This window comes from Phoca vitulina, unplaced genomic scaffold (genome assembly GCF_004348235.1).
Source record: "Phoca vitulina isolate PV1807 unplaced genomic scaffold, GSC_HSeal_1.0 scaffold1, whole genome shotgun sequence".
Lineage (NCBI taxonomy): Eukaryota > Metazoa > Chordata > Mammalia > Carnivora > Phocidae > Phoca > Phoca vitulina.
This window is the reverse complement of record NW_022589704.1, coordinates 21,259,614-21,284,103: the sequence shown is the minus strand read 5'-3', so window position 1 is coordinate 21,284,103 and position 24,490 is coordinate 21,259,614. Positions and strand designations below refer to the sequence as shown.

The 24,490-nt window shown below is 43.0% G+C and overlaps 1 pseudogene; it reads left to right on the top strand.

Annotated features, from left to right (window-relative positions):
• Positions 1-2,721: 2,721 nt before the first annotated feature.
• LOC116637479 lies at positions 2,722-3,371 on the top strand (annotated as a pseudogene).
• Positions 3,372-24,490: the final 21,119 nt, after the last annotated feature.

The window sequence follows — 24,490 nt, the reverse complement described above, 5'->3', positions numbered from 1 at the left end:
AACTAACAATATCTTTGTAACTGTTATTCTGATGTGGAAGCTGGAAAGTGGAATGTGTAAACATGTAATAGGAAAGCCTAACACCTCGGTCCCATATCTAATGACATGTCATTGACTGGAATTAATTGAAATTCTTGAACTCTCTCCTTACTTATCCCCCTTACTAAATAAAATTGATAATAATAGTCCTCACCTTGCAAGCATAAATAATAGTGTCTATGCTAAACACACATAGAACACTAGGTTTCCTCTGGAGATGGGAACTAGCTGTCTGGGGAAAAGAAGTGAGAAGGGTATTTTCACTGTATGCTCTTTTGTACCATCTGATTTTTAAACTATTGAATGTAATATCTAGTCAACATCAAAAAAAAGTTATTTAAAATTATTGGACAATTCAACTGTTCATCAATAGAAGACTGGTTAAATAAACCAATTTCCTATCCAAAAAATGGGGTCCTAGTTAGGTGAAAAAGGAATGAGGCACATCTCTACACAGTACTATTAAATGAGCTTCAGGATATATTGCTAAGTGAAAAAAAGCAAAGTACAGAAAAGTGTGCTTAGATAAAAGTGCACACTAAAATATAATAAAATTTAATAAAGTATATTATCTAAATATAATAAATAGGGGCACCTGGGTGGCTCAGTCAGTTAAGCGTCGCCTTCAGCTCAGGTCATGATCCCAGGGTCCTGGGATCAAGCCCCACATTGGGCTCCCTGCTCAGCAGGGAGTCTACCTTTCCCACTCCTACTCCCCCTGTTTGTGCTCTCTCTCTTTCTCTGTCAAATAAATAAATAAATAAAATATAAAATTAAAATACAATAAAATTACAGAGCAGTGGATGGATAACATAGTATTTTTAAATAATGGTTATCTGTGGAGGAAGGAGGACCTGGGTGAAGGTAGTAGGGATGGAAGCTAGACTTTTCTGAATATTTTTAGATTTGACTTTGAGACCATGAAGGTATTTTGCATAATTATAAAACCAAATTTAAGTTTAAAAAGTAATCCCTAAAACTTTAAAGTGAAATGGAACAAATGAACCCATGGGCCCAATTGTTGGTACAACCATACAGTAAGGAACCCTTTTGAGTGACATCAAAGCAGAATTCCCTGAGTGTGAACTGGAGCCAGCCAGCAAGGGCTCTCCAAAATTGTGTATGTCTCTTCCTAACTCGGCATCCAGTGACGCAGAGTCCATAGCTTGGAAGCAGCCACTCGAGGGTATTTGTACCGTGGAAATCAGCAAATGTTACAAATCAGTCTTCTGCTTATTTTGGTTTTCTTGCTTCTTTGTTCTTGGAATACTGACTGTTAAACATTTACCAGCACACCACTCAATTTATCTGTACATACCTAGAGACCAAAATAATTACAAAACAAAATTACTGCAAATTAGCTTCAATAATCATGGTGTTGGTGTAGTGTCGGTATTGTTATTCTGAGATTGTCTTGTGGGCAGTACAGGATAAACAAATGAGTCATTATGTTGCTATTGTTAAGAACTGGGATTTTGGAGAGTGGGAGAAAGAAGATAGGAATGTAAGGGATTAAGTAAAAGCCCTCTGTATTGAATTTCATTTGGGACTATCAGTGTGAACACATGATGAATTTTACTTTATCTAGATAATCATAGCAATGGAATCAGCAAAATCCAAACTGTGGGAACTCTGAGGCAAACTACACAATTTCTTCAACAAAAACAAAAGCAAAAAAAAAATCACAAGAAAAACAAAAAGAAATGGAGGAGGGTATCTATTGATTAAAAGAGATGTAAAATATATTTAACCAATCTCATTGTATGAACGTCTTTGGATCCTGATTCATACCAAAAAAAAAAAAAAAGAAAAAAAAGGAGGAAAGAAGGAAGAGAGAGCATGTGAGCAAAAGAGAATTCCTATGACAATTATGGAAACATGAAAAAAACTGAACATCTGGGGATGTCTGGGTGGCTCAGCTGGTTAAGCATCTGCCTTTGGCTCAAGTCATGATCTCAGGATCCTGAGATTGAGCTCCGCATCAGGCTCCCTGCTCAGCAGGGGAGTCTGCTTCTCCCTCTCCCTCTGCCCCTTCCCACCTGCTTGTGCTCTCTCTCTCTCAAATACATAAAATCTTAAAAAAAAAAAAAAAAAAAAAAAAACAGGGACACCTGGGTGGCTCAGTCAGTTAAGCTTCTGCCTTCACCTCAGGTCATAGATGCCAGGGTCCTGTGATCAAGTCCCACATCAGGCTCCTTGCTCAGTGGGGAGCCTGCTTCTCCCTCTGCCTCTGCCCCTCCCCCCTGCTTGTGCGCTCTCTCTCTCTCTCTCTCTCTCTTTCTCCCTCTGTCAAAATAAATAAATAAAATATTTAAGATAAATAAAATAAGATAAATAAAAAATGAGAAAACAAATGAGAAAACTGAATATCTGATGTTACTAAGGATTTTGTGTTGGTTTTGTGTGATGATTGTATTTTGATTATGTTTTAATAGCATAGTCTTTGTCTTTTAGAAATACTCCCAAAATATTTACATATGAAATTACACAACCAATATGCCTAGGATTTGGTCAAAATAATCAAGGATAGAAGTAATGAGAGAAGCTGTAGAAAAGTAAAATTGGCTGGCTCCCGTTCTCACAGCCATTGCAGTACATTGAGCTCCATAGAGAGAGCGCCGGGGCAAGTGAGAGCCAGACGGGCACTGGGCGACTCTGGCTTGCTGAGGAAAATAATTAAACATGGGCAAAGGAGATCCTAAGAAGCCGAGGGGCAAAATGTCATGATATGCATGATATCAAACTTGCCGAGAGGAGCAGAAGGAGAGGCACCCAGATGCTTCAGTCAACTTCTCAAGGGTTTTCTAAGAAGTGCTCAGAAAGGTGGAAGACCATGTCTGCTAAAGAGAAAGGAAAATTTGAAGACATGGCAAAGGCAGACAAGGCCCGTTATGAAAGAGAAATGAAAACTTATATCCCCCCTAAAGGGGAAACAAAAAGAAGTTCAAGGATCCCAATGCACCCAAGAGGCCTCTTTCGGCCTTTTTCTTGTTTTGTTCTGAGTATCACCCAAAAATCAAAGGAGAACATCCCGGCCTATCCACTGGTGATGTTGCAAAGAAACTGGGAGAGATGTGGAATAACACTGCTGCAGATGACAAGCAGCCTTATGAAAAGAAGGCTGCTAAGCTGAAGGAAAAATATGAAAAGGATATTGCTGCATACCGAGCTAAAGGAAAGCCTGATGCGGCAAAAAAGGGAGTTGTCAAGGCTGAAAAGAGCAAGAAAAAGAAGGAAGAGGAGGAAGATGAGGAAGATGAAGAGGATGAGGAGGAGGAGGAAGATGAAAAGATGAAGAAGATGAAGATGAAGAAGATGATGATGATGAATAAGTTGGTTCTAGCGCAATTTTTCTTGTCTATAAAGCATTTAACCCCCCTGTACACCACTCACTCCTTTTAAAGAAAAAAATTGAAATGTAAGACTGTGTAAGATTTGTTTTTAAACTGTACAGTGTCTTTTTTTGTATAGTTAACACACTACCGAATGTGTCTTTAGATAGCCCTGTCCTGGTGGTATTTTCAATAGCCACTAACCTTGCCTGGTACAGTATGGGGGTTGTAAATTGGCATGGAAATTTAAAGCAGGTTCTTGTTGGTGCACAGCACAAATTAGTTATATATGGGGATGGTAGTTTTTCATCTTCAGTTGTCTCTGATGCAGCTTCTACGAAATAATTGTTGTTCTGTTAACTGACTACCACTCAGTAATTGCAAAAAAAAAAAAAAAAAATTGCAGCTGTTTTGTTGACATTCTGAATGCTTCCAAATAAATACAATTTTTTTTATTAAAAAAAAGAAAAGTAAAATTGGTCATAAACTGATAATTGTTGAAGCTTAGTGACGGATCCATGGAAGGTTAATATATTGTCTACTTTTGTATTTGATAGAAATTTTTAAAATGTTTTTTAAAGATTAATTCCTTCACCCCTATGCCTACAAGATTTTGCTTTCCCCCAAGTTTTTTTAAAATATAAGCATATCTTTATAGTTACTACAGTTTATAATACTATATTATATACTTGAAAGTCACTAAGAAAGTGGATCTTAAATGTTCTCATTACAAAAAAAATTTGTAACTCTGTATGATGATGGATGTTAACTGGACTTATTGTGGTGATCATTTTGCAACATACACAAATATCAAATCATTACATTTTACACCTAAAACTACTATAATATTATGTCAACTATACCTCAGTTAAAAAACATATATAAGCATACTTCTGATGAGATACATTTCTGTGGATGTGTTTTTACTATCATCATTTACTAAAAATTACTAAGTGCCTCATGTGTGGGCCTCAATTTAACAAAATTTATAAAGCAACAGAGTATAGACATAAAATCATATTGAATTAGTTAGGAAAAAATCAACTTAATAGAGTCAGTGTATAGACCAAAAGGCCTTGGCAGCTATTAATGAAATGCTTAATTAGGAAACACAAACACTTTTCAAACAATAAGCAATCAGAACTTCTTACAAAGGCACAAGACTTTAAAGGAGTTATTGCTGCCGTATAACATTATATAGGCCCACATAGAAAGATTCTTCAAAACATCTGGAATCCAAGTCCACCTGCTACAGGTGAGCAAACAGAGCCTCCATAAAGCGATGAAAGAGACAAAACAAGCCGATTGACCCGGGGGGCACTTTTATGAATAGCCCATTAGGAGGAAGCATAGACAGCACTTCTACCCACTGTGCATTTCTCAAGAAAATGAAACCTCAAAAAAGTACAAAGAGGCATCGGCCAAAACCATCTCCATTTGCTTTTGGTGTGAAATATCCTTTTCCAATTCAGACAGACAGCAAATATTTAACAAGGAAAGGAGAGAAGCAGGTGCAGAATTTGGGCAATAGGTAACGACTCCTTGCACCATTTTGAGTCATCAGTGAGACATTTAGGTCAGTCACCCTCAGACACAGATAGTGCTTTTGACCACTATAAAAGGTAGCAAGCATTTTAAGAAGAGATCGACTCCTGTCCCTGGCCCCATAGTTCCAACCAAATAAAAAACCCACATACCACGGGGAGTTGGTGGTGAGAAACATCGGCCATCAGCCAAGGTAAGTAATGTAAGCAAACCCTGAAAGTGTCCTGAAGCCAGACTTCAGAAGAGAATGTTGACTTTTGGAGCTCCTCATCGCTATCCTTAAAGTCTCAAGTCACATAGGAAGCATGGTTTTCTCCATGGACATAAGCCAATGTCCCTGCAAATGTGTCTTTTGGGCCATGTACATCAGAACCACCTTGAAATGTTGCTAAATACAGACCTCCTAAACAAAATGGCAAGTGTGACTGGGGAATCTGTATTTTGAACAAGTCCCTGGGGCTGTTTTCATGCCCCTTAAAATTCTGCAACCACTGTACTAGGCCAAAGCTGAACAGTGAATGTTATCACAGATCACAAAATGCCCAACAGCAGAAGCAAATGCTCATGACTTTTCTTTTATGTAAAGTACATGTGAAATCATTTTGTAATCATATGTCTCACATCTATAAAACTTGGTGGGAGGGTGGGAGTAAGGATTACAGATTATTTAGGGTAAGAGTTTCTCTCTAACTCCCTATCCTATAGCTGGCCTCCTTATTTTTCCAATCTCTGAGTCATTCAGATTAAATGTTCATGTTAAAAAAAAAGTTACAAGGAGAGATAGTGACCCATTATTTTTATTAATTATCTGTGGTATAGAGTATATTCAAGCATCTAGGACAAGAGTGCATTCATCATGCCCATTATCAAAAGACTAAAACTCACTCAGATTAGTGGGTACCAGCAAGAATCTAGAACTGGCATGAAGTTCCACTTATCAGCTGTGTGACTTTTGATAGTTCACCTAACCTTTCTGAAATTGTTCTTCAGTTTGAATCGACAACAATGAAAATCTCTTACCAGGATGTTATGGGGATTAAATGAAGTACTGTATGTAGAAGCTTTTTGATATCTGCTGAACACAATTGAGCATAAATTGTTACAATCTTCCATTTCTCCAATAGCATTCAGTCATGCAACTAAGCGGGAGCATCTACTATATGCACACCCTGGGCTGAAAGGCATTGTGTTCTTGCCATCAAACACATCAATGTAATGCTTACAAGACTATGATGGGCAAGGAGGGGTCTTCCCTCCAAGAGGGGTCTTTGAAGGGGGATTATAGAGAAATCTTGAGCTGGGAGATGGACAAACTGAATGTTATGTTTGTTCTGTGCATCCCATGGGGAGGAAGGATGCTCAATACAGGCTAATCAATCTCCTGAAATCGCTTATCCTCAGGACACTGAGAACTCTATGGAGAATCTGGTCAAGATCTCTACTTGTAGAGACTTGTAGGGATCCAGCTTTTAAATCAGCACATGACTGGAAGAGAGTATATTTCCCTCCCTGATTGAAAGATTTAAAAGAAGGCAACCACTCTCTCCTCATCAGTTCTCAATTGCCAGGCTTTCCCTGACTTTTCAAAAACTTCTATGTATTTCTGTTTATCAGGAATCAATCTGTGGTAATGTGGCTGTCCTCCAGCTCTCCATCAGTAAGTGGATATAACTGAGCTAGGCGGACTCAGAGATGCCTGCTTGGTTTGCTGCAGTGCCCAGATCTCCCCTTTCCTTATCCTTTCACACACCCCCTCTTCCCTCCCCAGGAGCCCTATATCCTCAGTCTCTCTTAGCAAAGGGAGAAAACTGATCCAAGCACTAACATGATTTTGATATAGTTTGATGTTTTGCTCCTAATAGTGCTGTGTGCAATTTTAAAGAGGAAACCAGAAGAATGCATTCCAAAGGACAGAATTGCAGGAGGAAATTTCTGGGAGGAAGCGGAGAGATTTTTGGATCCCCCCGATGACATCAGTGAGCAACCCCAGACCTAAGAACCATGCTGTTCCAGTCCTACTCCCTGGCCATGCTTGGCACTTAGTCACCCCCTATGCTAGGCAGCCATGCATGCCCCTGTCATTGCTGATGCTGGTCATTTCTTTCTTCGGGGAGAGCCAAAACTCAGCATCTTCCATGGAGCCCCCAACGTTTGCTCTCCCCTCCCCGGGGTCATTTCCTGCTGAACCACTCTGGTTTCATAACATTATTAAGAATGTCATAATGGATTGGGCCTGGCATAGCTAAGGGAACCACCGAGAATTTAAGTCCTTGTTGAGGACAATGGCCAAAGTCTCTTTCTACCTGGAAATTTCCCTAATTCCCTCACCTCTTTCAAGGCTTTGTTCCAATCTCATCTTCTCTGCCCTGTGCAGCCCTACTGAAAGCCACATAGGCTCCCCGCCCAGGGTCCAGACTCCCAATTTCCCTCTTCTTTTTGCCGCAACATTTGTCAACATTCAAGATGTCATAAAACCTACTTGCTTATTTTGCCTATTGTTCATGTCTGTCTTCTCCCGCTGGTTATAAATAAGTTTCACGAGGGCAGGAATATTTATTTGTTCATCAATATATGCCTAGTATCTAGGAGGGCGCCTGACATATAGTAGGTACCCCATAAATAGTTGTTGTTAATAATAATATAACACTAACAAAATAGATTTAATTAATTAGTAATAAATAGATAATTTCCTGATTATTAAAATAATAATAAATTAATGATAGGATTGTTGCTGGTGATAATTATAATGTTTGTATGCTGTTGATGGCTATTAAGTATATTGAAAAAGCACAGTTGTTAACTGAAGTAGAGAGGTCAAGGGGAAAGGAGGACCCAGCCCGTGTTGGGCACTGCACGGGCATGCGTGCTTATTAATACAACACTCCCCATTCCCCACAGCGTTTCTAGAACGAGGACCTTTCACTGACAAGTCCCAGCCTAACCACCAGTCCCCAGGGCCTGGCCTGGGTGGCAGCCAAAGGGAGAGCTAGAGCATACATTTTCCCCAAGACTCCTGGAAATTCCTGCAGGGAAAAGGAAATACTGGCCAGCCCCGGACTTCGACCTCAGGGGCTTCCCCCACCACTTCATCCCCCAGATCATTGGGACAATCCTAAAGGTTTCCAGAAACTAAAAGTAGCTCTTCATCAGGAAGCCGCTGGGGAGTTCCCGCCGGCTCACCTACGACGGTCCAGCCGGCCCAGATGCGGCTCGTGAGTCTGTCACCACCTGCCCAATGAGTAGATAAATCAAACATAGGTCTGGGCTATTAAAACTGCATTAAAACCAATATATATGAGCCAACGGAGCCCATGAGACGGGAGCAGGGTTGCTGGAAAAGTCATTGGCTCAGAACAAGCGACTGGGTTTGGTCCCTGCATCTCACCAGATCTTAATCAGCCCCAATCACTCAAGTCCTGCTTGTCTCCTAAAACCTCAAACAGTAGCATCAGCACTTTGTCTCATCCTGTCTTCTGAAATGGAAGACAGGCCTCTCGTGGAAAAAACTCTGGAAAGGCAGACACTAGAAGTGAGCAACAGTTACCTCTGGGAGAACAGATCGTAAGAGTAGAGAAGGGGATGCATTTAAATTCATCCACTCCTGAATTTTATAAATTGGTCAAAGCAAGCATGTGTTGCTCTTCTAATTTAAAAAATCAATTGTGAGTCTTTTTGAAAAAAGAGTTCTATACCGGAGGACACAAGCAGGCTTCTCAGATAGATGTGCTATGACCCTATGGAAATTCTCGGTGAAATGCAATCCCAGCTTGCTCCAGTGGGAAGTGTGGAAAAACATGGACCTCATCCGCCGTGGACCCCAAGGCCACGTCATCCCAGGGGCCAGCTTTGCCTCTCAAATGGCACTCCAGCCCTGGGGTTTGCTTCTGTGCCTTTCGCCTCCGTGGACCACATGCAAGTGTCCACTCCTCGAAAGGCTTTGCCCGGGAAGGCAGTCTGCAGTGTTCTCTGCAAGTCTGCTTGCCCAAGATCAGGTTATCCCAGCCCATCCCAAATGATTCCTTGTTTGCGGGACACCCAGAGTCCTGCTGAACGAACTGGCCTAAAACCCTGAGCCCTGTTCCAACGGGATACAGCAAAGGGATTTAGAAGTCATGGCTGACGGCAAAAGGAAAATACTGCTCAATGAGAATAGCTTTGTCCAGAGGCTGGCGGTGGTGTGTAACCAGACGGCCGCCCTGAGGCAAGACGGCAGCTGGCTCATGCAATCTGGGCTCCCTAGAACCACAGTGAGCCCCATTCACAAAACCACACCCCACAGCCCGGAGCCTGCAGAGGCTCCGGGCCGTGCTGAGGGCACCTTTTCCAGAATGTGGCAACACAGACCTGTAACCAAAAAGAGTCTATGTTTCCCTGTGGTCAGTATCTGCGACTGAACTTGAGACAAGGCTGGCATTGCACAATGACTTGCAGAGATGGAAGGGACTCCGGGGTGTATTCAGAGGGTGGTTTCAAACTGGGTTTCACAGAGCACCAGGGGAAAAGGGTGAGGCCAAGGCGGGCTCTGAGATGCCCATTCTGGATTCATCAAGAATCAGTTTACCATTGACCTATTTTGTGTCTGGCTTCTTCCCCGCAGATGCCAGACAGTCTTGTGACAGGTCCAACCTCGGCATGAACTCATGTTCAAAGAAACATCTGTCCATCAAAACAAATATAATCTGAAGCAATTCAAATCTATTCCCAGCCTCTTAAAAAAAAAAAAAAAAAAAGCCAAAGGGGTGGAGTGCATTCTTAATGCACACTAAGAGATCTTTAAAGACACATTACTCCCATTCTCTGCCACTCTCAGTACCCGCTACACGGACAGCAGCTGCTTCCTGAAACCTTACTCTCCTCCCTACTTTCAAAGCCAGACGAGAAACTGTCCATGACATCCAGTACGGCGGTATGGCTAATTCCACCCACACACCAGCACCCCCTCCCATCTCCCTTCTCTGGCTCCCTTCACCGTGTAGCTCAACTCGGCTTCTCTGGCTTCACTGGTTGGGGTTTGGGTTTTTCCCCCCTTGCCCCATACGGGAAAGCCCAGACACTGGTACAGCAAGCGTGAATCCTTCTTCCTTACAAGGTAGGGAGTATGGACAAAGACAGTGAATTCTAGTACAGTGTTTGGTTTGGTTTGGTTTTTTATTCCTTGTTGCGTTGAGTTCCCACAGCAAAATTCATTGTTAAAAGGATGCCACTGATCCAGTCCATTCCAAATGGAATCTCTGAGAAAATTCTAACTGGTAATCATTCTGCCTCTATACATTCAGTGAGAAGGGGTTCATTACTTCACAAAGCAATATGTATAATTTGGGGCCAGCTTTTCATTTGTGAAAGGTCTTCCTGAGCCAGATTTTTGACAGGGTTTGAGGTCTGCTTGAAGGTCCTTCTGCCTAAGAATATTTCTCTCCATCAACCGGCAGAAATGTCTCAATGTTTGAAGTTCCCACATTGATTCCCCAAGGACTGGTTAAATATAAATATAGTCTCTGAAACAGGTAAACCTTTCAGTCACGAACACCAACCTCATTCTTTGAGTTCGTTTTGCAAATTAGCTAGCCAGACAACAGGTGATACCTTGAGATCTGGGGTTAGGAGTGAAGAAGAAAAACAATTTCAAAGTATGAGGTGACTAGGAGGCAAGGCTCAGAGAAGACACACAGCAAAGTGGAGGAGGCCTGGAGTAGTGGGAAAGGACAGACCCAGGCACACCCAGTGTTAGAGACCCACTGCCAAGCCCCTAGACCCGGAGTAACAAGAGGGCACCACCAGATGTGACCATCCAAGAAGCCTTGAGCTACCATCATTAGTCGACACAGTGGTTCCTGACAAACTTTTGGTGTGGAGTACCTCCTGAGGGCCCATCCTCAGCATCTGCTCCTGACCCAGTTAACTCACAAACTCTTCTCTCTTCTTCTCTAACTGCCCAACTTTCAGGCTCATCACCTGGTTCCAAATACCCCACCCATCCCGTGATCCCTGCTCAGTCTCCTATTGCCACACCACCCTCTCCAAGCTTGCCCACCTGCTGTCCCTCTCACCTCCTGACCCAGCCCAGTCTGTGCCCACGAGCTCTGGTGCTCTGAAGACTCTCCCTTCGACTAGCCCTCTTCTTCTGTTCTCCATCTCTAACAACTAATCATCAGCTACACCTGGTGTCCCCTACCTCTGATGACTCTACTTAGGAGTTTTAGCCACATGCCCCTTTCCTGTCGGATGTCACAAAACCACACTGCCGAATTCCTTCATTCTCAGGGCTCTCTAAACGTTCGTTCATTGAATAAAGGAAGGAAGGAACAAATGAAAGCTTTATGGGATCTGGCCAGGAATGTTGAGAAAACGACTAAACAGAGGTTCCCTTGAGTGACAGAAGTTGTTCAACAATATCAACACCAAAGATATTATGAGGTTAATACCCATTAGGCCTCTGTCCTCGGAGCTCTCTCTGACCCCAGTAACTGTGGACAGGCATTATTGTTTCCAATCAATGTCTGTTCCCTTTCTTCTGACTTTCCTTGGGGATTTTCCATCAAGGCACAGTAACCGAGAAATAGGCTGACGGTCCAGTTAGGCCACCCAAGCCTCTTTCCTCCAAGAATTTGCATCTTGAGTTGAATGACCTGAGAATGGAAATAATGGAGCAGATTCCTCCAGAAGGCTGTGCCCTACAGAGACTGGCTGGTTGGGTAAGAGGCAGCATGTCACCATGTGGGTACCAGAGCCAGCTTGCCCAGAATTAAACCGGGATCCACCACGTATTACACCTGTGTCTTTGGATTCCTCCAAGTTACTTAGCTCCTTGCTGCCTCAGCTTCCTTTTCTGTATAAAAGCGATATGCAATGTCCATCAGAGTTCTTCTTAGGTTCAAATCAAGATTCAGACTCACAAGGCAGCAAATGGCTCTGCATTTGGCATCAGTTTACTCAGAAGCATATCAGATGTTCTTCAGCACGGGAGTCCTGACAATAATGCACGCACTAGGATTCAAGTACAAGATGCCAATATTCACATCAAGCGGGAACTGCTCCGGCTTAAAACCTCATGAGCTCCCCCATCCTCCTCCCTCTCTAAGAGCTAGTAGTTCTTATAACAAATCCGCAGGGGTAGCTTGCAGGTTCCCACATAAGGACATGCCAGTTCCAAGAGTCAGAGAAGCCCAAAACAATAGCTGCTTAACAGGTGTTTATATTTGTCCCAGCCTAGGAGCCTTTTACGTTGCCTAGCAATACGGTAGACACATACCATCATGTCTGGTTTTCCAGAGTAACAGTTGGGCAGCCGATTAAAGATCAGATTGTCATGCTGCAGGGGACTTGGGTTTTGTTAACCCTTTCCCTCATGGGATAATAATGGTACCCACCTCAAAGCATTGTTGTGAGGGTCAGATTAATTAGTACATGTCAAGGGCTTAGAACTAGGGCCGGAACGAACACACTCAGCATTCAGTCAATGCTAGCTGTATATTTCTGGAGCTGCTTGTGTTTTCCCTCCTTTCCAAAATCTAGTTATTCTGGTTTTTCTTCTCTTAGCTACCAGTAATCCTTCCAGTAAATTGAACTTTTCCTTAACTTCACCAGAGCACCTTTCTACGGCAACTGAACAACTTCAGTTAGCCCGGAGGCTTCAGAGGAGGAGCCCGTCTGCACCAGGGAGTCTACCTGACGTGACTCTCAGGACCTCCGGTGAGCGCCAGATTTCAAAGTGCCAAAGGAGAGCCTGAAACGTTCAATGTCCTGCTGGCCCAGAGGGACGTGGAGCCTGAAGCAGATGTGGCTTCCAGCCCAGAGCCTACGGTGACTTTGTCAAGGGTGCAAAGGGAAGAAACTGTTCCTCTGCTTACCTCGCTCCGTGATCTGAGGTCGCTGTGTTTACTAGTGACTTGAGGGAAGAATGTTGTCAGAGCACATGGGTCGAAGCAGAGAGGTGTCTCAGAGAGAGTAAGTCGTTAAAGTAGCTCATTAGGGAGCGGAGAGTGAAAACCCAGGTAAACACAGCCGGCCGGGATGCTCCCCCTGTGTGGCCCTTGGCCAGAGCACAGACCGCAGTCCAGGGAGGGGCAGTAGGCAGTACATCTGTCCCTAAAGGAGTTGCGCCACAGATGGCATATTCATTTCTCTCTCCCGCCCCCGTTTCGTGAATAGAAGTGATGGTATCAGCAGATCTGCGCCCCTCCGTGTCACTGAGGTAACTGTCTGGGCTGAGGCAGGATGACTCACTTGAAGGCAGTTCTCCTCCTGTCTCCTCTTTATGGCCATGGTGTCTGGTTTTCTGAATTGATAATTCCTCCCCTTGTCCCAGCTTCCCCAAGTCCCTTTCCTTCCACACCCCGCAGCGGATCTGACTTGCACCTTCCCGCTGCTGACACTCTGACTAAAACAAGCCGGGAGAGAAACCGAGGCTGCTCTCCTACCCTGGGTCTGCTTGGGTGACAGTGACTTTATTTCTTGCTCAGGTACGTTTTCATGCCTGCTCTCTGAGTCTAAGGAATGTTGCCTAGACAATGACTTATTTAGAAAAGGTGAGAAGAGAGACGGATCAGGAGAGCTAGCCAGGCTGACTCCACGGCCATCTTTCCCTTGCAAAGAACGTCAGCCAGGCACAGCCCCTCTGCCTCCCCCTGGGCTCAGACTTCTTTGTGGAAGGGACGAGTGCTTCCCAAGCGCCGGCCACTTTCTTCATATATCACTGCTCCCCCCCTTCCCCTATTAGTTACCTCTTTTATTTCAAAATTATTCCCATCTATTTTTTAACATAAATCCCCATTTACCCTCTCCAAATTCAAAGTACCCATGCAATCATAAGTTTAATGTGCTATTGTTACTATTCCCTCAACAAACATAGAACTCTTAGGGTGTGTCAGGCCCCCCCACAAGTGTTCTACAAATATTAGCTCCATCAGTCCTCACCACCACCCTATGAGGTAGGGGCTGCTTCATCCCCATTTTATAGATTGGTACACTGAGGCTTGAATTGATGAGGAAGGAATCACACAGTAATTAGTAGAATTGGGACTGAGATCTGGGCAGGAATGCTCTGGAACTTGAGTTGAACCTGAGTTAACCACGAAGGGATTCTGCCTTTTTAATACAGTATAAAATAACAACACAACTATTAAGTTGTTTCCATTTTAATTGATATACCACAACAAATCATCTCGTGCACCACCCGTGGTCCATACCATGCCTTGAGAAACACCGGCTGGGTGGCAAGAACTCTGGACTTTTCCACTACCACTGGCTGGGTGGTCTTGAGCAAATTTTTTGACCAGCATAAGCCTCAATTTCTATAGGCAATAATCCCTACTTCTCTCATAGACGGCTGTAGAAACTAAAGAAAATCATACCATTGAAAGTGCTTTGGGAAATATTCTTGCCACAAGTCAACATCATCCCCTCTGATGATGAATAAATGTTTAAAATGAAAGAAACAGTGCCCCTACTTTTTCATTACAAGCAGCTCTTACTGGTTGAAAACTCTTTCACGTAAAGAGTAGATCCTTATGTCCCTTTGTGTTAGGGGTGGTTGCTGCTACTGCCAATCCAAAATATACTACTTCATGAAGTAAGGTCTGTTTCTATTATTTCACTACCTGATGACTTCCTGTGTATAACATTCAAATGTGAGCAGCTCAGCCAAAGGCCCATAAAGCCATTTCCCCCACACTTTACACTTAGCCGTGCTAAACATCTGCTTTTCTCTGCCACCCGAGTTGATGAGTTTCACTTTGCACCGCGGTGAGGTCCAGGTGTCAAGCGAGGACCCAGACATTTTCTTCCCTCCATGCCTCAAGAGGGGTCTGGGTTTATAGCCCCATTTCCCCCCACCGAAAGAGCTGGTGGGGAGAAAAGCACTGCAGCTGGGCTTTGTTACCCTCAGTCAACAGCCATGGCATTTTTTTAAGGTGGCTGGAGGGACCCAAAGTTGCATTCTTGAATTTTCAGCTAGGTTGGAGCTGTAGCCATCTGGAATGATGAATATGAATATAAACCCTAGTGAGGGAACTTTGGTTTTTCCTTCTTTGGGAGCTCCTACTCCTTAAAATTTCCTTGCATCCTTACCCTGGGACTATTGCATTTTCTAGACTGAGTCTATAAGCATGGGCAAGGATCTGATCTGTTCCTTTTTGCTCCTCCTCATCATCAATATGATATATTGTATATATCATAATGTAATGTAATGCTATGGCATATAATGTAATGTGAAATAATGTAATGCTCATGGCGCATTTTGATATCCTTGCAAGAGCGGTAATCTGTAATGAACTGGTGAAACCCTGATATCACAATTACCTTTTGGGGTCTCCTACCTTATTCCAACAACCCTTCCGTATCAAGGGATTTCTTTTGAGTCCTATGTCCATTTTCCCCTTGGAAAACACATCTCAGTATAAGAAAGAACTTCTCTGATAACTGATCAATGTGAAAAAAGAGGCAAGATAAATAAATACAGAGGAAATATCCCCTAAATCCCTCATGGCTTGTTTCTGTGTCTCTATCAGCCAAACCAGAGCCTCCTATCATGGGAAGAAAGCAACTCTCTTCCTGAATCAATACGGATTGTATTTTGAAGACCAGAGTGTATGAAAGAAATGATTCAAAACATGAATGGATTTGTACACAGGATACTGTCTGTGTATAGCTGGGTCCTGCCCACAGTTTTCCTAAGCCATGTCTGTTGCCTATCCGACAAGAACAGATCACTTTTTAAAAATGGTCCTGGTTGACTATAAATAACCATATTCATTTAGCTGCTTGGGAATTTCCCTTCAATCATTCCTTTATTGCAGAGATAATATTAAGAAGTATAATTTTTACATTGGCTTAAAAATGTTAACCTGTCCCTCCACATAAGTTCCAATACGGCTCACTTTCCCCATCACCCACGTCTCACTGCTGTGCTCTGTTCCCAGACCATGGGCCCAGACATCTTCCTGTGCCTCAAATCTTTAGCCTTTAGATTCAGACCCACCATATTTACTAGAGATGACTGTCCCAGGCATTGTGTTAGACACTTTCACATACGCTACCCCATCTGACCCCCAGAATTTTAAGAAAAGCAGAGTGCCCCCATTTCACAAGCAGGAAACCCAGACAGGCAGAGGGTCACCAACCTTGTGGAGATTGATCCTGGGTTTGCACCTGAGTCTTCTCCAAATCCCTTACTCTCTGTATTAAATGAACTCCTTCAACTTCTCTTGACCCTGCTTTGAGCTATCTCAGCTGGTATCACTAACCACCCATCCCCCTCTTTGCAAGATGTATCCTCTCTCCTTTCCATCTGTGCTTGCAAATTCAGCCACTCTGGGCTCCTCCCAGACCTGTCTTCCCTGCATTCTATAATTGTCTCCTTTCCACTGACTCCCTCCTTCTCCTTTCCTGCCACAGCCAAGTTCCTAAAATTCCAGCTATACTCTTCCCATTGCTCAGTTCCTATCTGCTGCTCACCTTCCGGAGATTGCCCACCAAAGGGTCAGCTTCCATTCACGGCTGGTCTATTCCTCTATGTTTACCATGTTCTGATTCCATAGAGACCTCAAGCAAGCAAGCCTATGCTGATCTGTATGCCAAGAGGAGATATATATCCAGATATATATTTTTCTCCACAAATTTTTCAAAGCACCTTACTAAATATTTTTCCAGGTCTTCTGTTTTCCTTTTAATTGTTAAACATTTCAAACTACCTGGAAGTAAGAACTATGTCCTCTCATTTTCAGTAGTGGCCTGAAGACATGCATGCAATCCAGTTAGAATCAAATAAGATACAGAATCCAAACCGTCCCACCAAATGGAATCAGCTCATCGTATACTCATTCTCTAAATGTTGAAAGGAGAAGTAAGAAGAGCCCCATTATCTAGGAAACCACAATTTCTTTTTTGAAAGTTAGCTAATGTTACACAGAAGCTCCACTTTGCATAGATGGAGGAGACACAGAAAGAAGACGTTGTTAGCTCTGTCACATACCTGGGCTGTGTTAGTAGGAACGTAAGGAAGAAAATACTCTGATACACCGCTGGTATCAGTGTAAATGGGTCACACTTTTTTGGAGGAAGATTTGTCAGTATATATCAAAATAAAAAACACATATACTGTCTGACCCCGCAGTTCCATTCTTTTAGAACTAATCCCACAGATTTACTCACATCTGTGAGTAAGAAGAAATATATGTTGTAATATTTCTTGCAACATTTTAAAAACGAGGCAGCTCAATATCATATGAAATCATCTCCAAGATAAGATATGTAAAAAAACAAAATGCAGAACACCATGTACAATGTGCTAATATTTATGGACATGGGGTGAACACACATGAACACACATACACTTGCATTTGAAAAGACTATAGACCCATAAACGCACACATACACAGTTGGATTCGAAAAGACTGTCTCTGGCAGCTTATAGCAGGAAATTCTCTTAGCTGTTGTCTTTAAGGAGAAGAATGAGGGACTGACGGGCTGGGGTAGGAAGGAAACTTATTTTCCCTCTAGATTTTTAGGTGCTAAGTTGAAATTTTGCCTTGCACAAGTATTTTTTTTTAAATGGGTTTTTTTTTATTTTTAAACAAAAAGAATTTTTTAACCCCTTGGGTTAACTTGAACATCTTTTTTTCCCAGTGACGTGTAAAGAATTGCTGTAATTTAAACATTTTTTTTTCCCAGCGAAGTGTGAAGAGTTGCTGGAAGATTTGAGAGGCCTGGGTGGGTCAGCTCTGAATTGAGATGTTTCAGCCACTGATTTGCAATGGAAGGTTTTTCTGTTGCCTCCCACTGGGTTTCAGAACTTTAAATGAAGTGTTTCTATAAAGTGGGCACACTTAGTTAATCCATACCCCGAAGTCAGTCCCATTAGTTCACCTCATACAATGGTCATCAGCTATCCCTATCCCTGATCCCTGATTGTCGAGGGACAATCTCAGGACTCCATAAAGTATTTTTCTGTGCTACAGGTGCTAGAACATATGTAGCCACAGAGTGTAAGCGGTACCATTCACCAGCTGCGTCCAGTCTGCTCCTGCCCCAGGGTAGGAGGCATCTGAAGGTCAGTAACACGGCCTCAGCCACCTCTCAAGCTCTCTATTCTCCACACTCACTTGCGAGTCCGCAGCACCATGCCAAGTCCGGGCCTTCCATTTCTGGCTCCAGATAACTTTGTGATCTTCTCTCAGAAGCCCCCTAACCTGGCGTTTTCTCAACCGTCAACCTCACACCCCAGGAGAGAAGGGGAAATTCTGGAGACCAGGATCCCCCGAGCACCCGGAAGACAGCCGTTGGCAGACAGGCTGGGAGTCCAGGCAGCCCTGGCCCTCGTCACCACTGTCACCGGAGAGGTGATATTACATTAGCCACTGCTGCCCAGTGGAAATAAACTCTCAATAATAAGAATAACAGCAGCAGATGGATACTTGGGTTCTTCCAGGACAGCCATCCAGGGACATTCCGGCCTTAAAATTCTATCAATTCAAGCAAAAGTCGACGTCTCCACCCCATTGGGGAACACTTGAGCCCTTAATGTCTTTTACTAGCAGCAGAGGACCTGAGAACCAACGACAGCTGAGGACCTGGCTGTTGCCCGGTCACCTGCAAAGGAGTGACCACCGAAGAACTGAGGCCCTTCTCTGCATGTCTGTTTTTCTCACTAGTCTTTCTTTCCAACTTTCCCGTAGGTGTGGTACGTCCGAAGGGGTACTTCTCTGAAACCATAACTCACACTTTCTCTGGGCCCCTCACAACCCCAGAATGCTAAGATGCTTTCAATAATGCAGTCTCCTTCCTCAGCTTCGGCTTCCAGCATTGATCAAGAAAAGGAGACCGCATCTCGATTACACTCCCCAACCTCATTCATGTACCATCAAGACTCACCTATGGGAGGAGAAACACTTTCAGGCCCACGATGTGCATTTATATCTTTACACATCTGATATACTGACTATTCCTAAAGCCTCATGCAGTTTGAAAGAGAGCATAATGCAGGTAAAACTTCAGTTGATTTTAGGCTGATTTTTCCATGGAACAGGGACTTATAAATCACTCTACGTGTCAAACTCTGCCCTTTTTCCAATTCAGTCGTCACTCTTCTAGTAACTTGGGAGATCTAAACCAGACATTTGTATCTGCCAGGGGCCCTGATTGGATTATTTCCTTAATTCAGCTGAGAATTGGGGGTGTTACATTCTGTTAATTCACAGATGACCTATTTTAAATGAGTGGTTCAGAGCCAACTTCTCTTTGAGACACTGGACGTGACATAAATACAGTGCAGGAAGAAGTCAATTCTCCATTCTGGCTTAACTTTGTTATTGTTCCAACCATTCACATAGGAAAAAAAAAATCCTCAAATACTCTCAAGTTTCACAGACATATTTTTGTCTGTATGTTTACTCAGAAAGAGCAAGTCGACAGCTTCATTTTCATATTTAAATTAACAGTGAGAGGAAGATTCTAATCCAAAGACCAAATCCAAAACCAATCCAAAGACCCCAGCTATTCTGAATTAAAGCTAAAATTATGAAAACGAGTTAGAACCACAAATGGCATCTGGCTTTTAAACTCTCTCTAAGGCACGGATGTAATGGAATCACACTTTGTGTTAAAAGAGTTTTGATGGTTTTAAAAGAAGTTTTGTGTCTTCTTCTTTCCTCTTCTTCAGACTAACTTGTTCAAGTGCTATGGCAATAAGACATGGAGTTAACTATTATTATTCATAATGGATTTTCAAAACTTCAAGTCCAAGGAGACAAAGGAGCTCCCCACCAACGTTTGCCTATTGGAGGAAGATGCTGGAAAATGAGTAGGCAGATAGAGCTTCATTTGGCTTGTGCCAAATTCCTCACAAAAAGGTACATTTGCGATGGTCATCCTTCACCCCCAAACCTGGAGGTTGACTTTGTATACAACGACTCGTGCAATCCATGACTCCATGATTCAGATACCAGGCTGCCTCAGGCCCATTGCTTTTCCCCACAAATATTTATGTCTCCTTCTTTTAAAAGCATAGATTTCTTTTCTATTTTTACCACTCCACTTCAAATGGTTTCTTTCTGTCTGCACTATGAGGTCAACAAAGACCAGTCAGAACTGACTTTTCAGATGTTGCATTTTTTTCCCCCATTTTTGCAAGAACACTGTGATGAAAGAAAACCATTACCATCCAGGTTTGTTAGCATCCTCCTCTCATAGAGTTCTTTCCACTTAGAAGGTCCTCCTCTCCCCTCCACACACCCACGTCCTTCCTTCCCACCCTCCAAATCACATGAAGGACTGTTCTAAGGACCCTCCTGCCCCTTCGACCCACAGAGAGCCAGCCCCACGTGAGCACTCAAAGAATCACAGAAGGGCGATGCTGTGCTCTTCTGTTCTTGAAGGAGCTCTAAGTTGTAACATCAAGACTTTCATGCGCCCACAGGATGTAGCTCAAGGTAGGGCAGAGGCTAAATAAGATGACACTTAGGTTGGTAACACTTGGTCTAAAGCTTGGCTGTAAGCCCCGTGGTTAAACAACTGTCCTTCTCAGCCTGCTCCACTCATCTTAAATGCTACCCACACACATTTCATCCTGGCTTGTTGAAGCTGTTTGAAGAGGAAGTTATAGATCAGGTGCTTTTCCTGAAAGCACAGTCTGTTTCCCAAAAGAAAATGCTACTATTAGACAATTAAACATAATTGTGGGAAAAATTTGTAAAAGACTGACAGGGACTAAAAAGATTACAGGTTGTCTTCAGTGGAAAGCTAGGCATTGTCTAAGTATAATCTTTCCAGTTCTTGGACTCTATAAGACCTCTGTGCCTCTTATTGACTTTGAGCTATTTTACAACACTGTGAATTGTACATAGCTGACAGTAATGAAAATGATTCGTGTCGATAGACATGCAAATGAATTTTGTTCCCTGAAAATACCATTGATTTCCCTCCCCTGCTGTGGAATGAGCCCAGTTTTGCATCAATATTTGGGTTTATTGCGGCATTATTGTTGGTTCTTTGAATTCTCCTTTGAGCTGCTTGTAACATCTTATTTGTTCCCGTGTTAATTAATAACTTCAATAACATCACTAACATGTTAACTTTATATCTGAGATTCATGGTTGTATTTTACTTAAAAAGGAATCCAGTGGACGGTACAAAATTGTTCTTTACTTCTCTCATTGAGGAATCCATGGAGTTCCCCTCAGGTGGGCATCAAGAAGCTCTTCCTCTCTGGTCTCCATCTTTGTTCTCTTCCCACCCCCCACCCTTAGAGTCTTCTCTGTCTTTTTAGTCATTTATCCCCATGACAGGCTTTCAACCAGCCAGTCCCATCTGAAGAAAGGAGAGTAAATATTCTGGTTCTTCCATTTCCTCAGTATATAGCAGCTACAGAAAAAACAAACTTGTCTATGGCTAGTATTGATGACACATCAGACCAAAACTCTAGTGTATTATACTAATTCCAATAGTCAAAGATGCCCTCCAAGAAAGAGGGTAGGAAGGAAGGGCTTAAAACTCCATTCTACCATCCTATGCTACCTTTCATTTCCTATTAAAAAGGCATGTTGATAATTTGTCTTTCCATGAGTGAACAGGGTTTCTACTGATCTAGTCTACCCATTTGTCAAGTTTCTATCACAGCTTTCAACGAGTTCTCAACATTAATTGAGCATTTATTATATAATAGGTATTGGTCTATTTGCTAGAGATTTATAGACCTCAAAGAGCTCACAGTTTTGAAGAATCACCTCCACATAAGTGCATACTTATAATATCATGTAGCCATACAACGTTTAATAAATCTGTACATTTTCAGAATAACTATCATGAAGATGTCCTGTCTGTGGCTAATGAACACAACTAAAGGCTCAGAAGAGTACTTGGGCCTAGGGTCCTTGACTTCTTTGCCATTAAATTTGATTAAACCCAACCACCTCTGTACCAGAAGTACCCAAACATAAAATAGTAGAGATCAGATCTTTCGGATGGCTAGTTATCAAGTGACTACTCACAATCCAGAAAATGTCAATACTTGATTTGGCTTTCAAAATGACAGTTCCTAAAATACAGGATTAATGACAATATCTTGAAAAGCATGTAAGTGGCTGGGACACTGTGTTGAGACTCGACGTTTGGGGGTGGTGGATACAGTTCTGCTTGTGGGTGCCTTTCTAAAGTGAGTGGGCAATTTATTTTCCCGACCTCCAAGAGGCTCCTAGAATTTGCCATGTTTTAGGAGTGATTTTTAAAGTACATTCTAGACCTCCCTCCTTTTCCAACTGCTCAGGCTTCACTGGGCTTTTAAACTTTCTATTTCATTACAGTACAAACAACTCTACAAGCGGGCCTCCTGCTTCTTCCCTCAGGCTATGCAGAATTATTCATACTCGAGGTCTAAAGAGGAACATCAGCAGGAAGGAAAAACAGACTAAAAAGTGAAAACAAATTAGCAATCCAAACAGCCCTCTCCCTGCCTGTCATGAGAAGGCCTTTGGTGCCTCCTCCCAGAATCAGGGGGTTTTCTGAGTCAGAGATTAAAGGATACATTTCCAGGGCTCAGAGAACAGACGCTCTGTGAGATGTATAGCCACCCAAGGCAACCAGGACCAATTACGCATGCGTAGAACCATGGCGCCCCAAACCCTGCAGGAGCCTCCAAAGCCAGAGGAACCGCACCCCTGGACACCGGCCTAAAAGAGCATTTCATATTTTCCTTCGTGCTTGGATGGGGAAAAGAAAGAAAAAAGAGAAAGATAAGGCATTAAGCTATCTTTGGGAGTGTTGTAAAACCTTTCCATAAAGCATTTGTTCTTAACCAAGGTGATCTTGCCCCACAAGGAAACACTTGATAATGTCTCCAGATATTTTTGATCGTCACCGCTGGGGGTGGGAGGTGTTACTGGCATCTGGTCATAGACAACAAATTTTGCTAAACCCCCTTCCCTGCACCAGGCAGCCCCCACTACAAAGAATGATCTGGTCTATGTGTCAATAGGCTGAGGTTGAGGAACCCTGTCTTAAAAAGACTAAGCATTGAAAACAGAATTTTTTAAAAGCTTCCCTCTCTCTCTCTCTCTCTCTCTCTCTCTCTCTCTCTCTCACACACACACACACACACACACGGCTGGCTTCATGAGTGTGAAACCCATGAAGTTGCATAAGGCACCACACTCAGAACGGTCCCCCCAAATTTGAGATCATCCCCTGCTGCCATCTTGAAATCTTAATAATTTTGAACAATAGGTCCCACATTTTCTTTCTGCTCTGGGCCCACAAATTATGCAGCTGGTACTGAGGGCAAATGCAGGCACATGAAAGACTTGTCCATTGCCTGGAGCAAGACCATATGTCGTCCACTGTACCCTCTTTCTGCCCCAACATTTTCCTTCATCACAGCAGTGTGTATTCTTGTTCTGTTTTGAAACCTCCTTTGGGGTATGGCAGAGCTGAAACTGGAAAACATACCTATATTACAGATTTCAAAGTGCCTGCAGACTCATTCCTTCCTTCCCTGTCAAACTGTCTAGGATACCCACAGAAGGCACCCAGGAGCAGGCCGCATTATGTTATGTTTGACATACACAGACATTTTCTCAAGGACCCTGGGAAGGAGCTGGAGGCACAGTAGATGGTGTCCTTTGCTGCAAGGGCAGCAGAGCTCTGCTCCAATCACCCTTGCAGGAATCACAACACAGAGCAAGCATCTTAATACCTGAAATCAAATAAAATCAACTTTCACATCTATCCCCTCTTTGCAAGTGTTTTTTTAATATAATGTTCTCCATTGTTAACAAACCTGTAATATGCTTTAAATGTCCTATTAAAATTGTAGCAAGTTTCCGTCCATCACTTTGCTTTATTAATCCCTTCTTACATACTCTCCAAGGTCCGTCAGCCACAGTTTAGTGTGACAGGATGTAAGACCATATCCGCAAAGATCTTGCTCACATTCCCAAACACGTTCCCTAAAATGTCCTATTTGTGGGATTATCTGTAATGCTTACATGAGAAAACCACAGGAGCAACAACAAATCGGGCAAGTATGAGAAACCCTGCCAACAAGGTCCAGGGCACCTCATTGGAGACCCACATCATGTGTCTCTGCTGCCATCTCCTGGTGAACCATCCTGCACACGCGTCCACAAGCATCTGCCACTTGGGAGTCCCCCTGAGCACTTTAGAACTGCACTTACAAAGTAAATGGGCTTTGAAAAAAATATTAAAGCACAAATCACAGCCGCTGCCACATTAGTAAACAGTTGAGAACATCAATAATAATTTCCAAGTATGCAGGCGATTTGAGTTAAAACCGTGCATGCAGAGCAGAATTCAACACCGTGGTCTGAGCAGACAGCCTTGCCTGAGCAGTGGGAGTCTGCAGGGACCCATCCGAGGACTGCGGGAAAGGCCAAGGGAGACAGTCAGTAGGCTCGCATAGTAACAGCTTGAGCTCTTTAGAGGTTTTTCTTTGTCTGCTCCTAGGAAGGAGGGAAGGGGTCTGCTTTTCCCGGTAAAACAGAAATAAGGTCAATATCCTCCCTAGGCATCATCTGAGATACGCCTGCTTCTCCTTTCCCCTTCGCTCATGCAACACAGACCAGATTTGC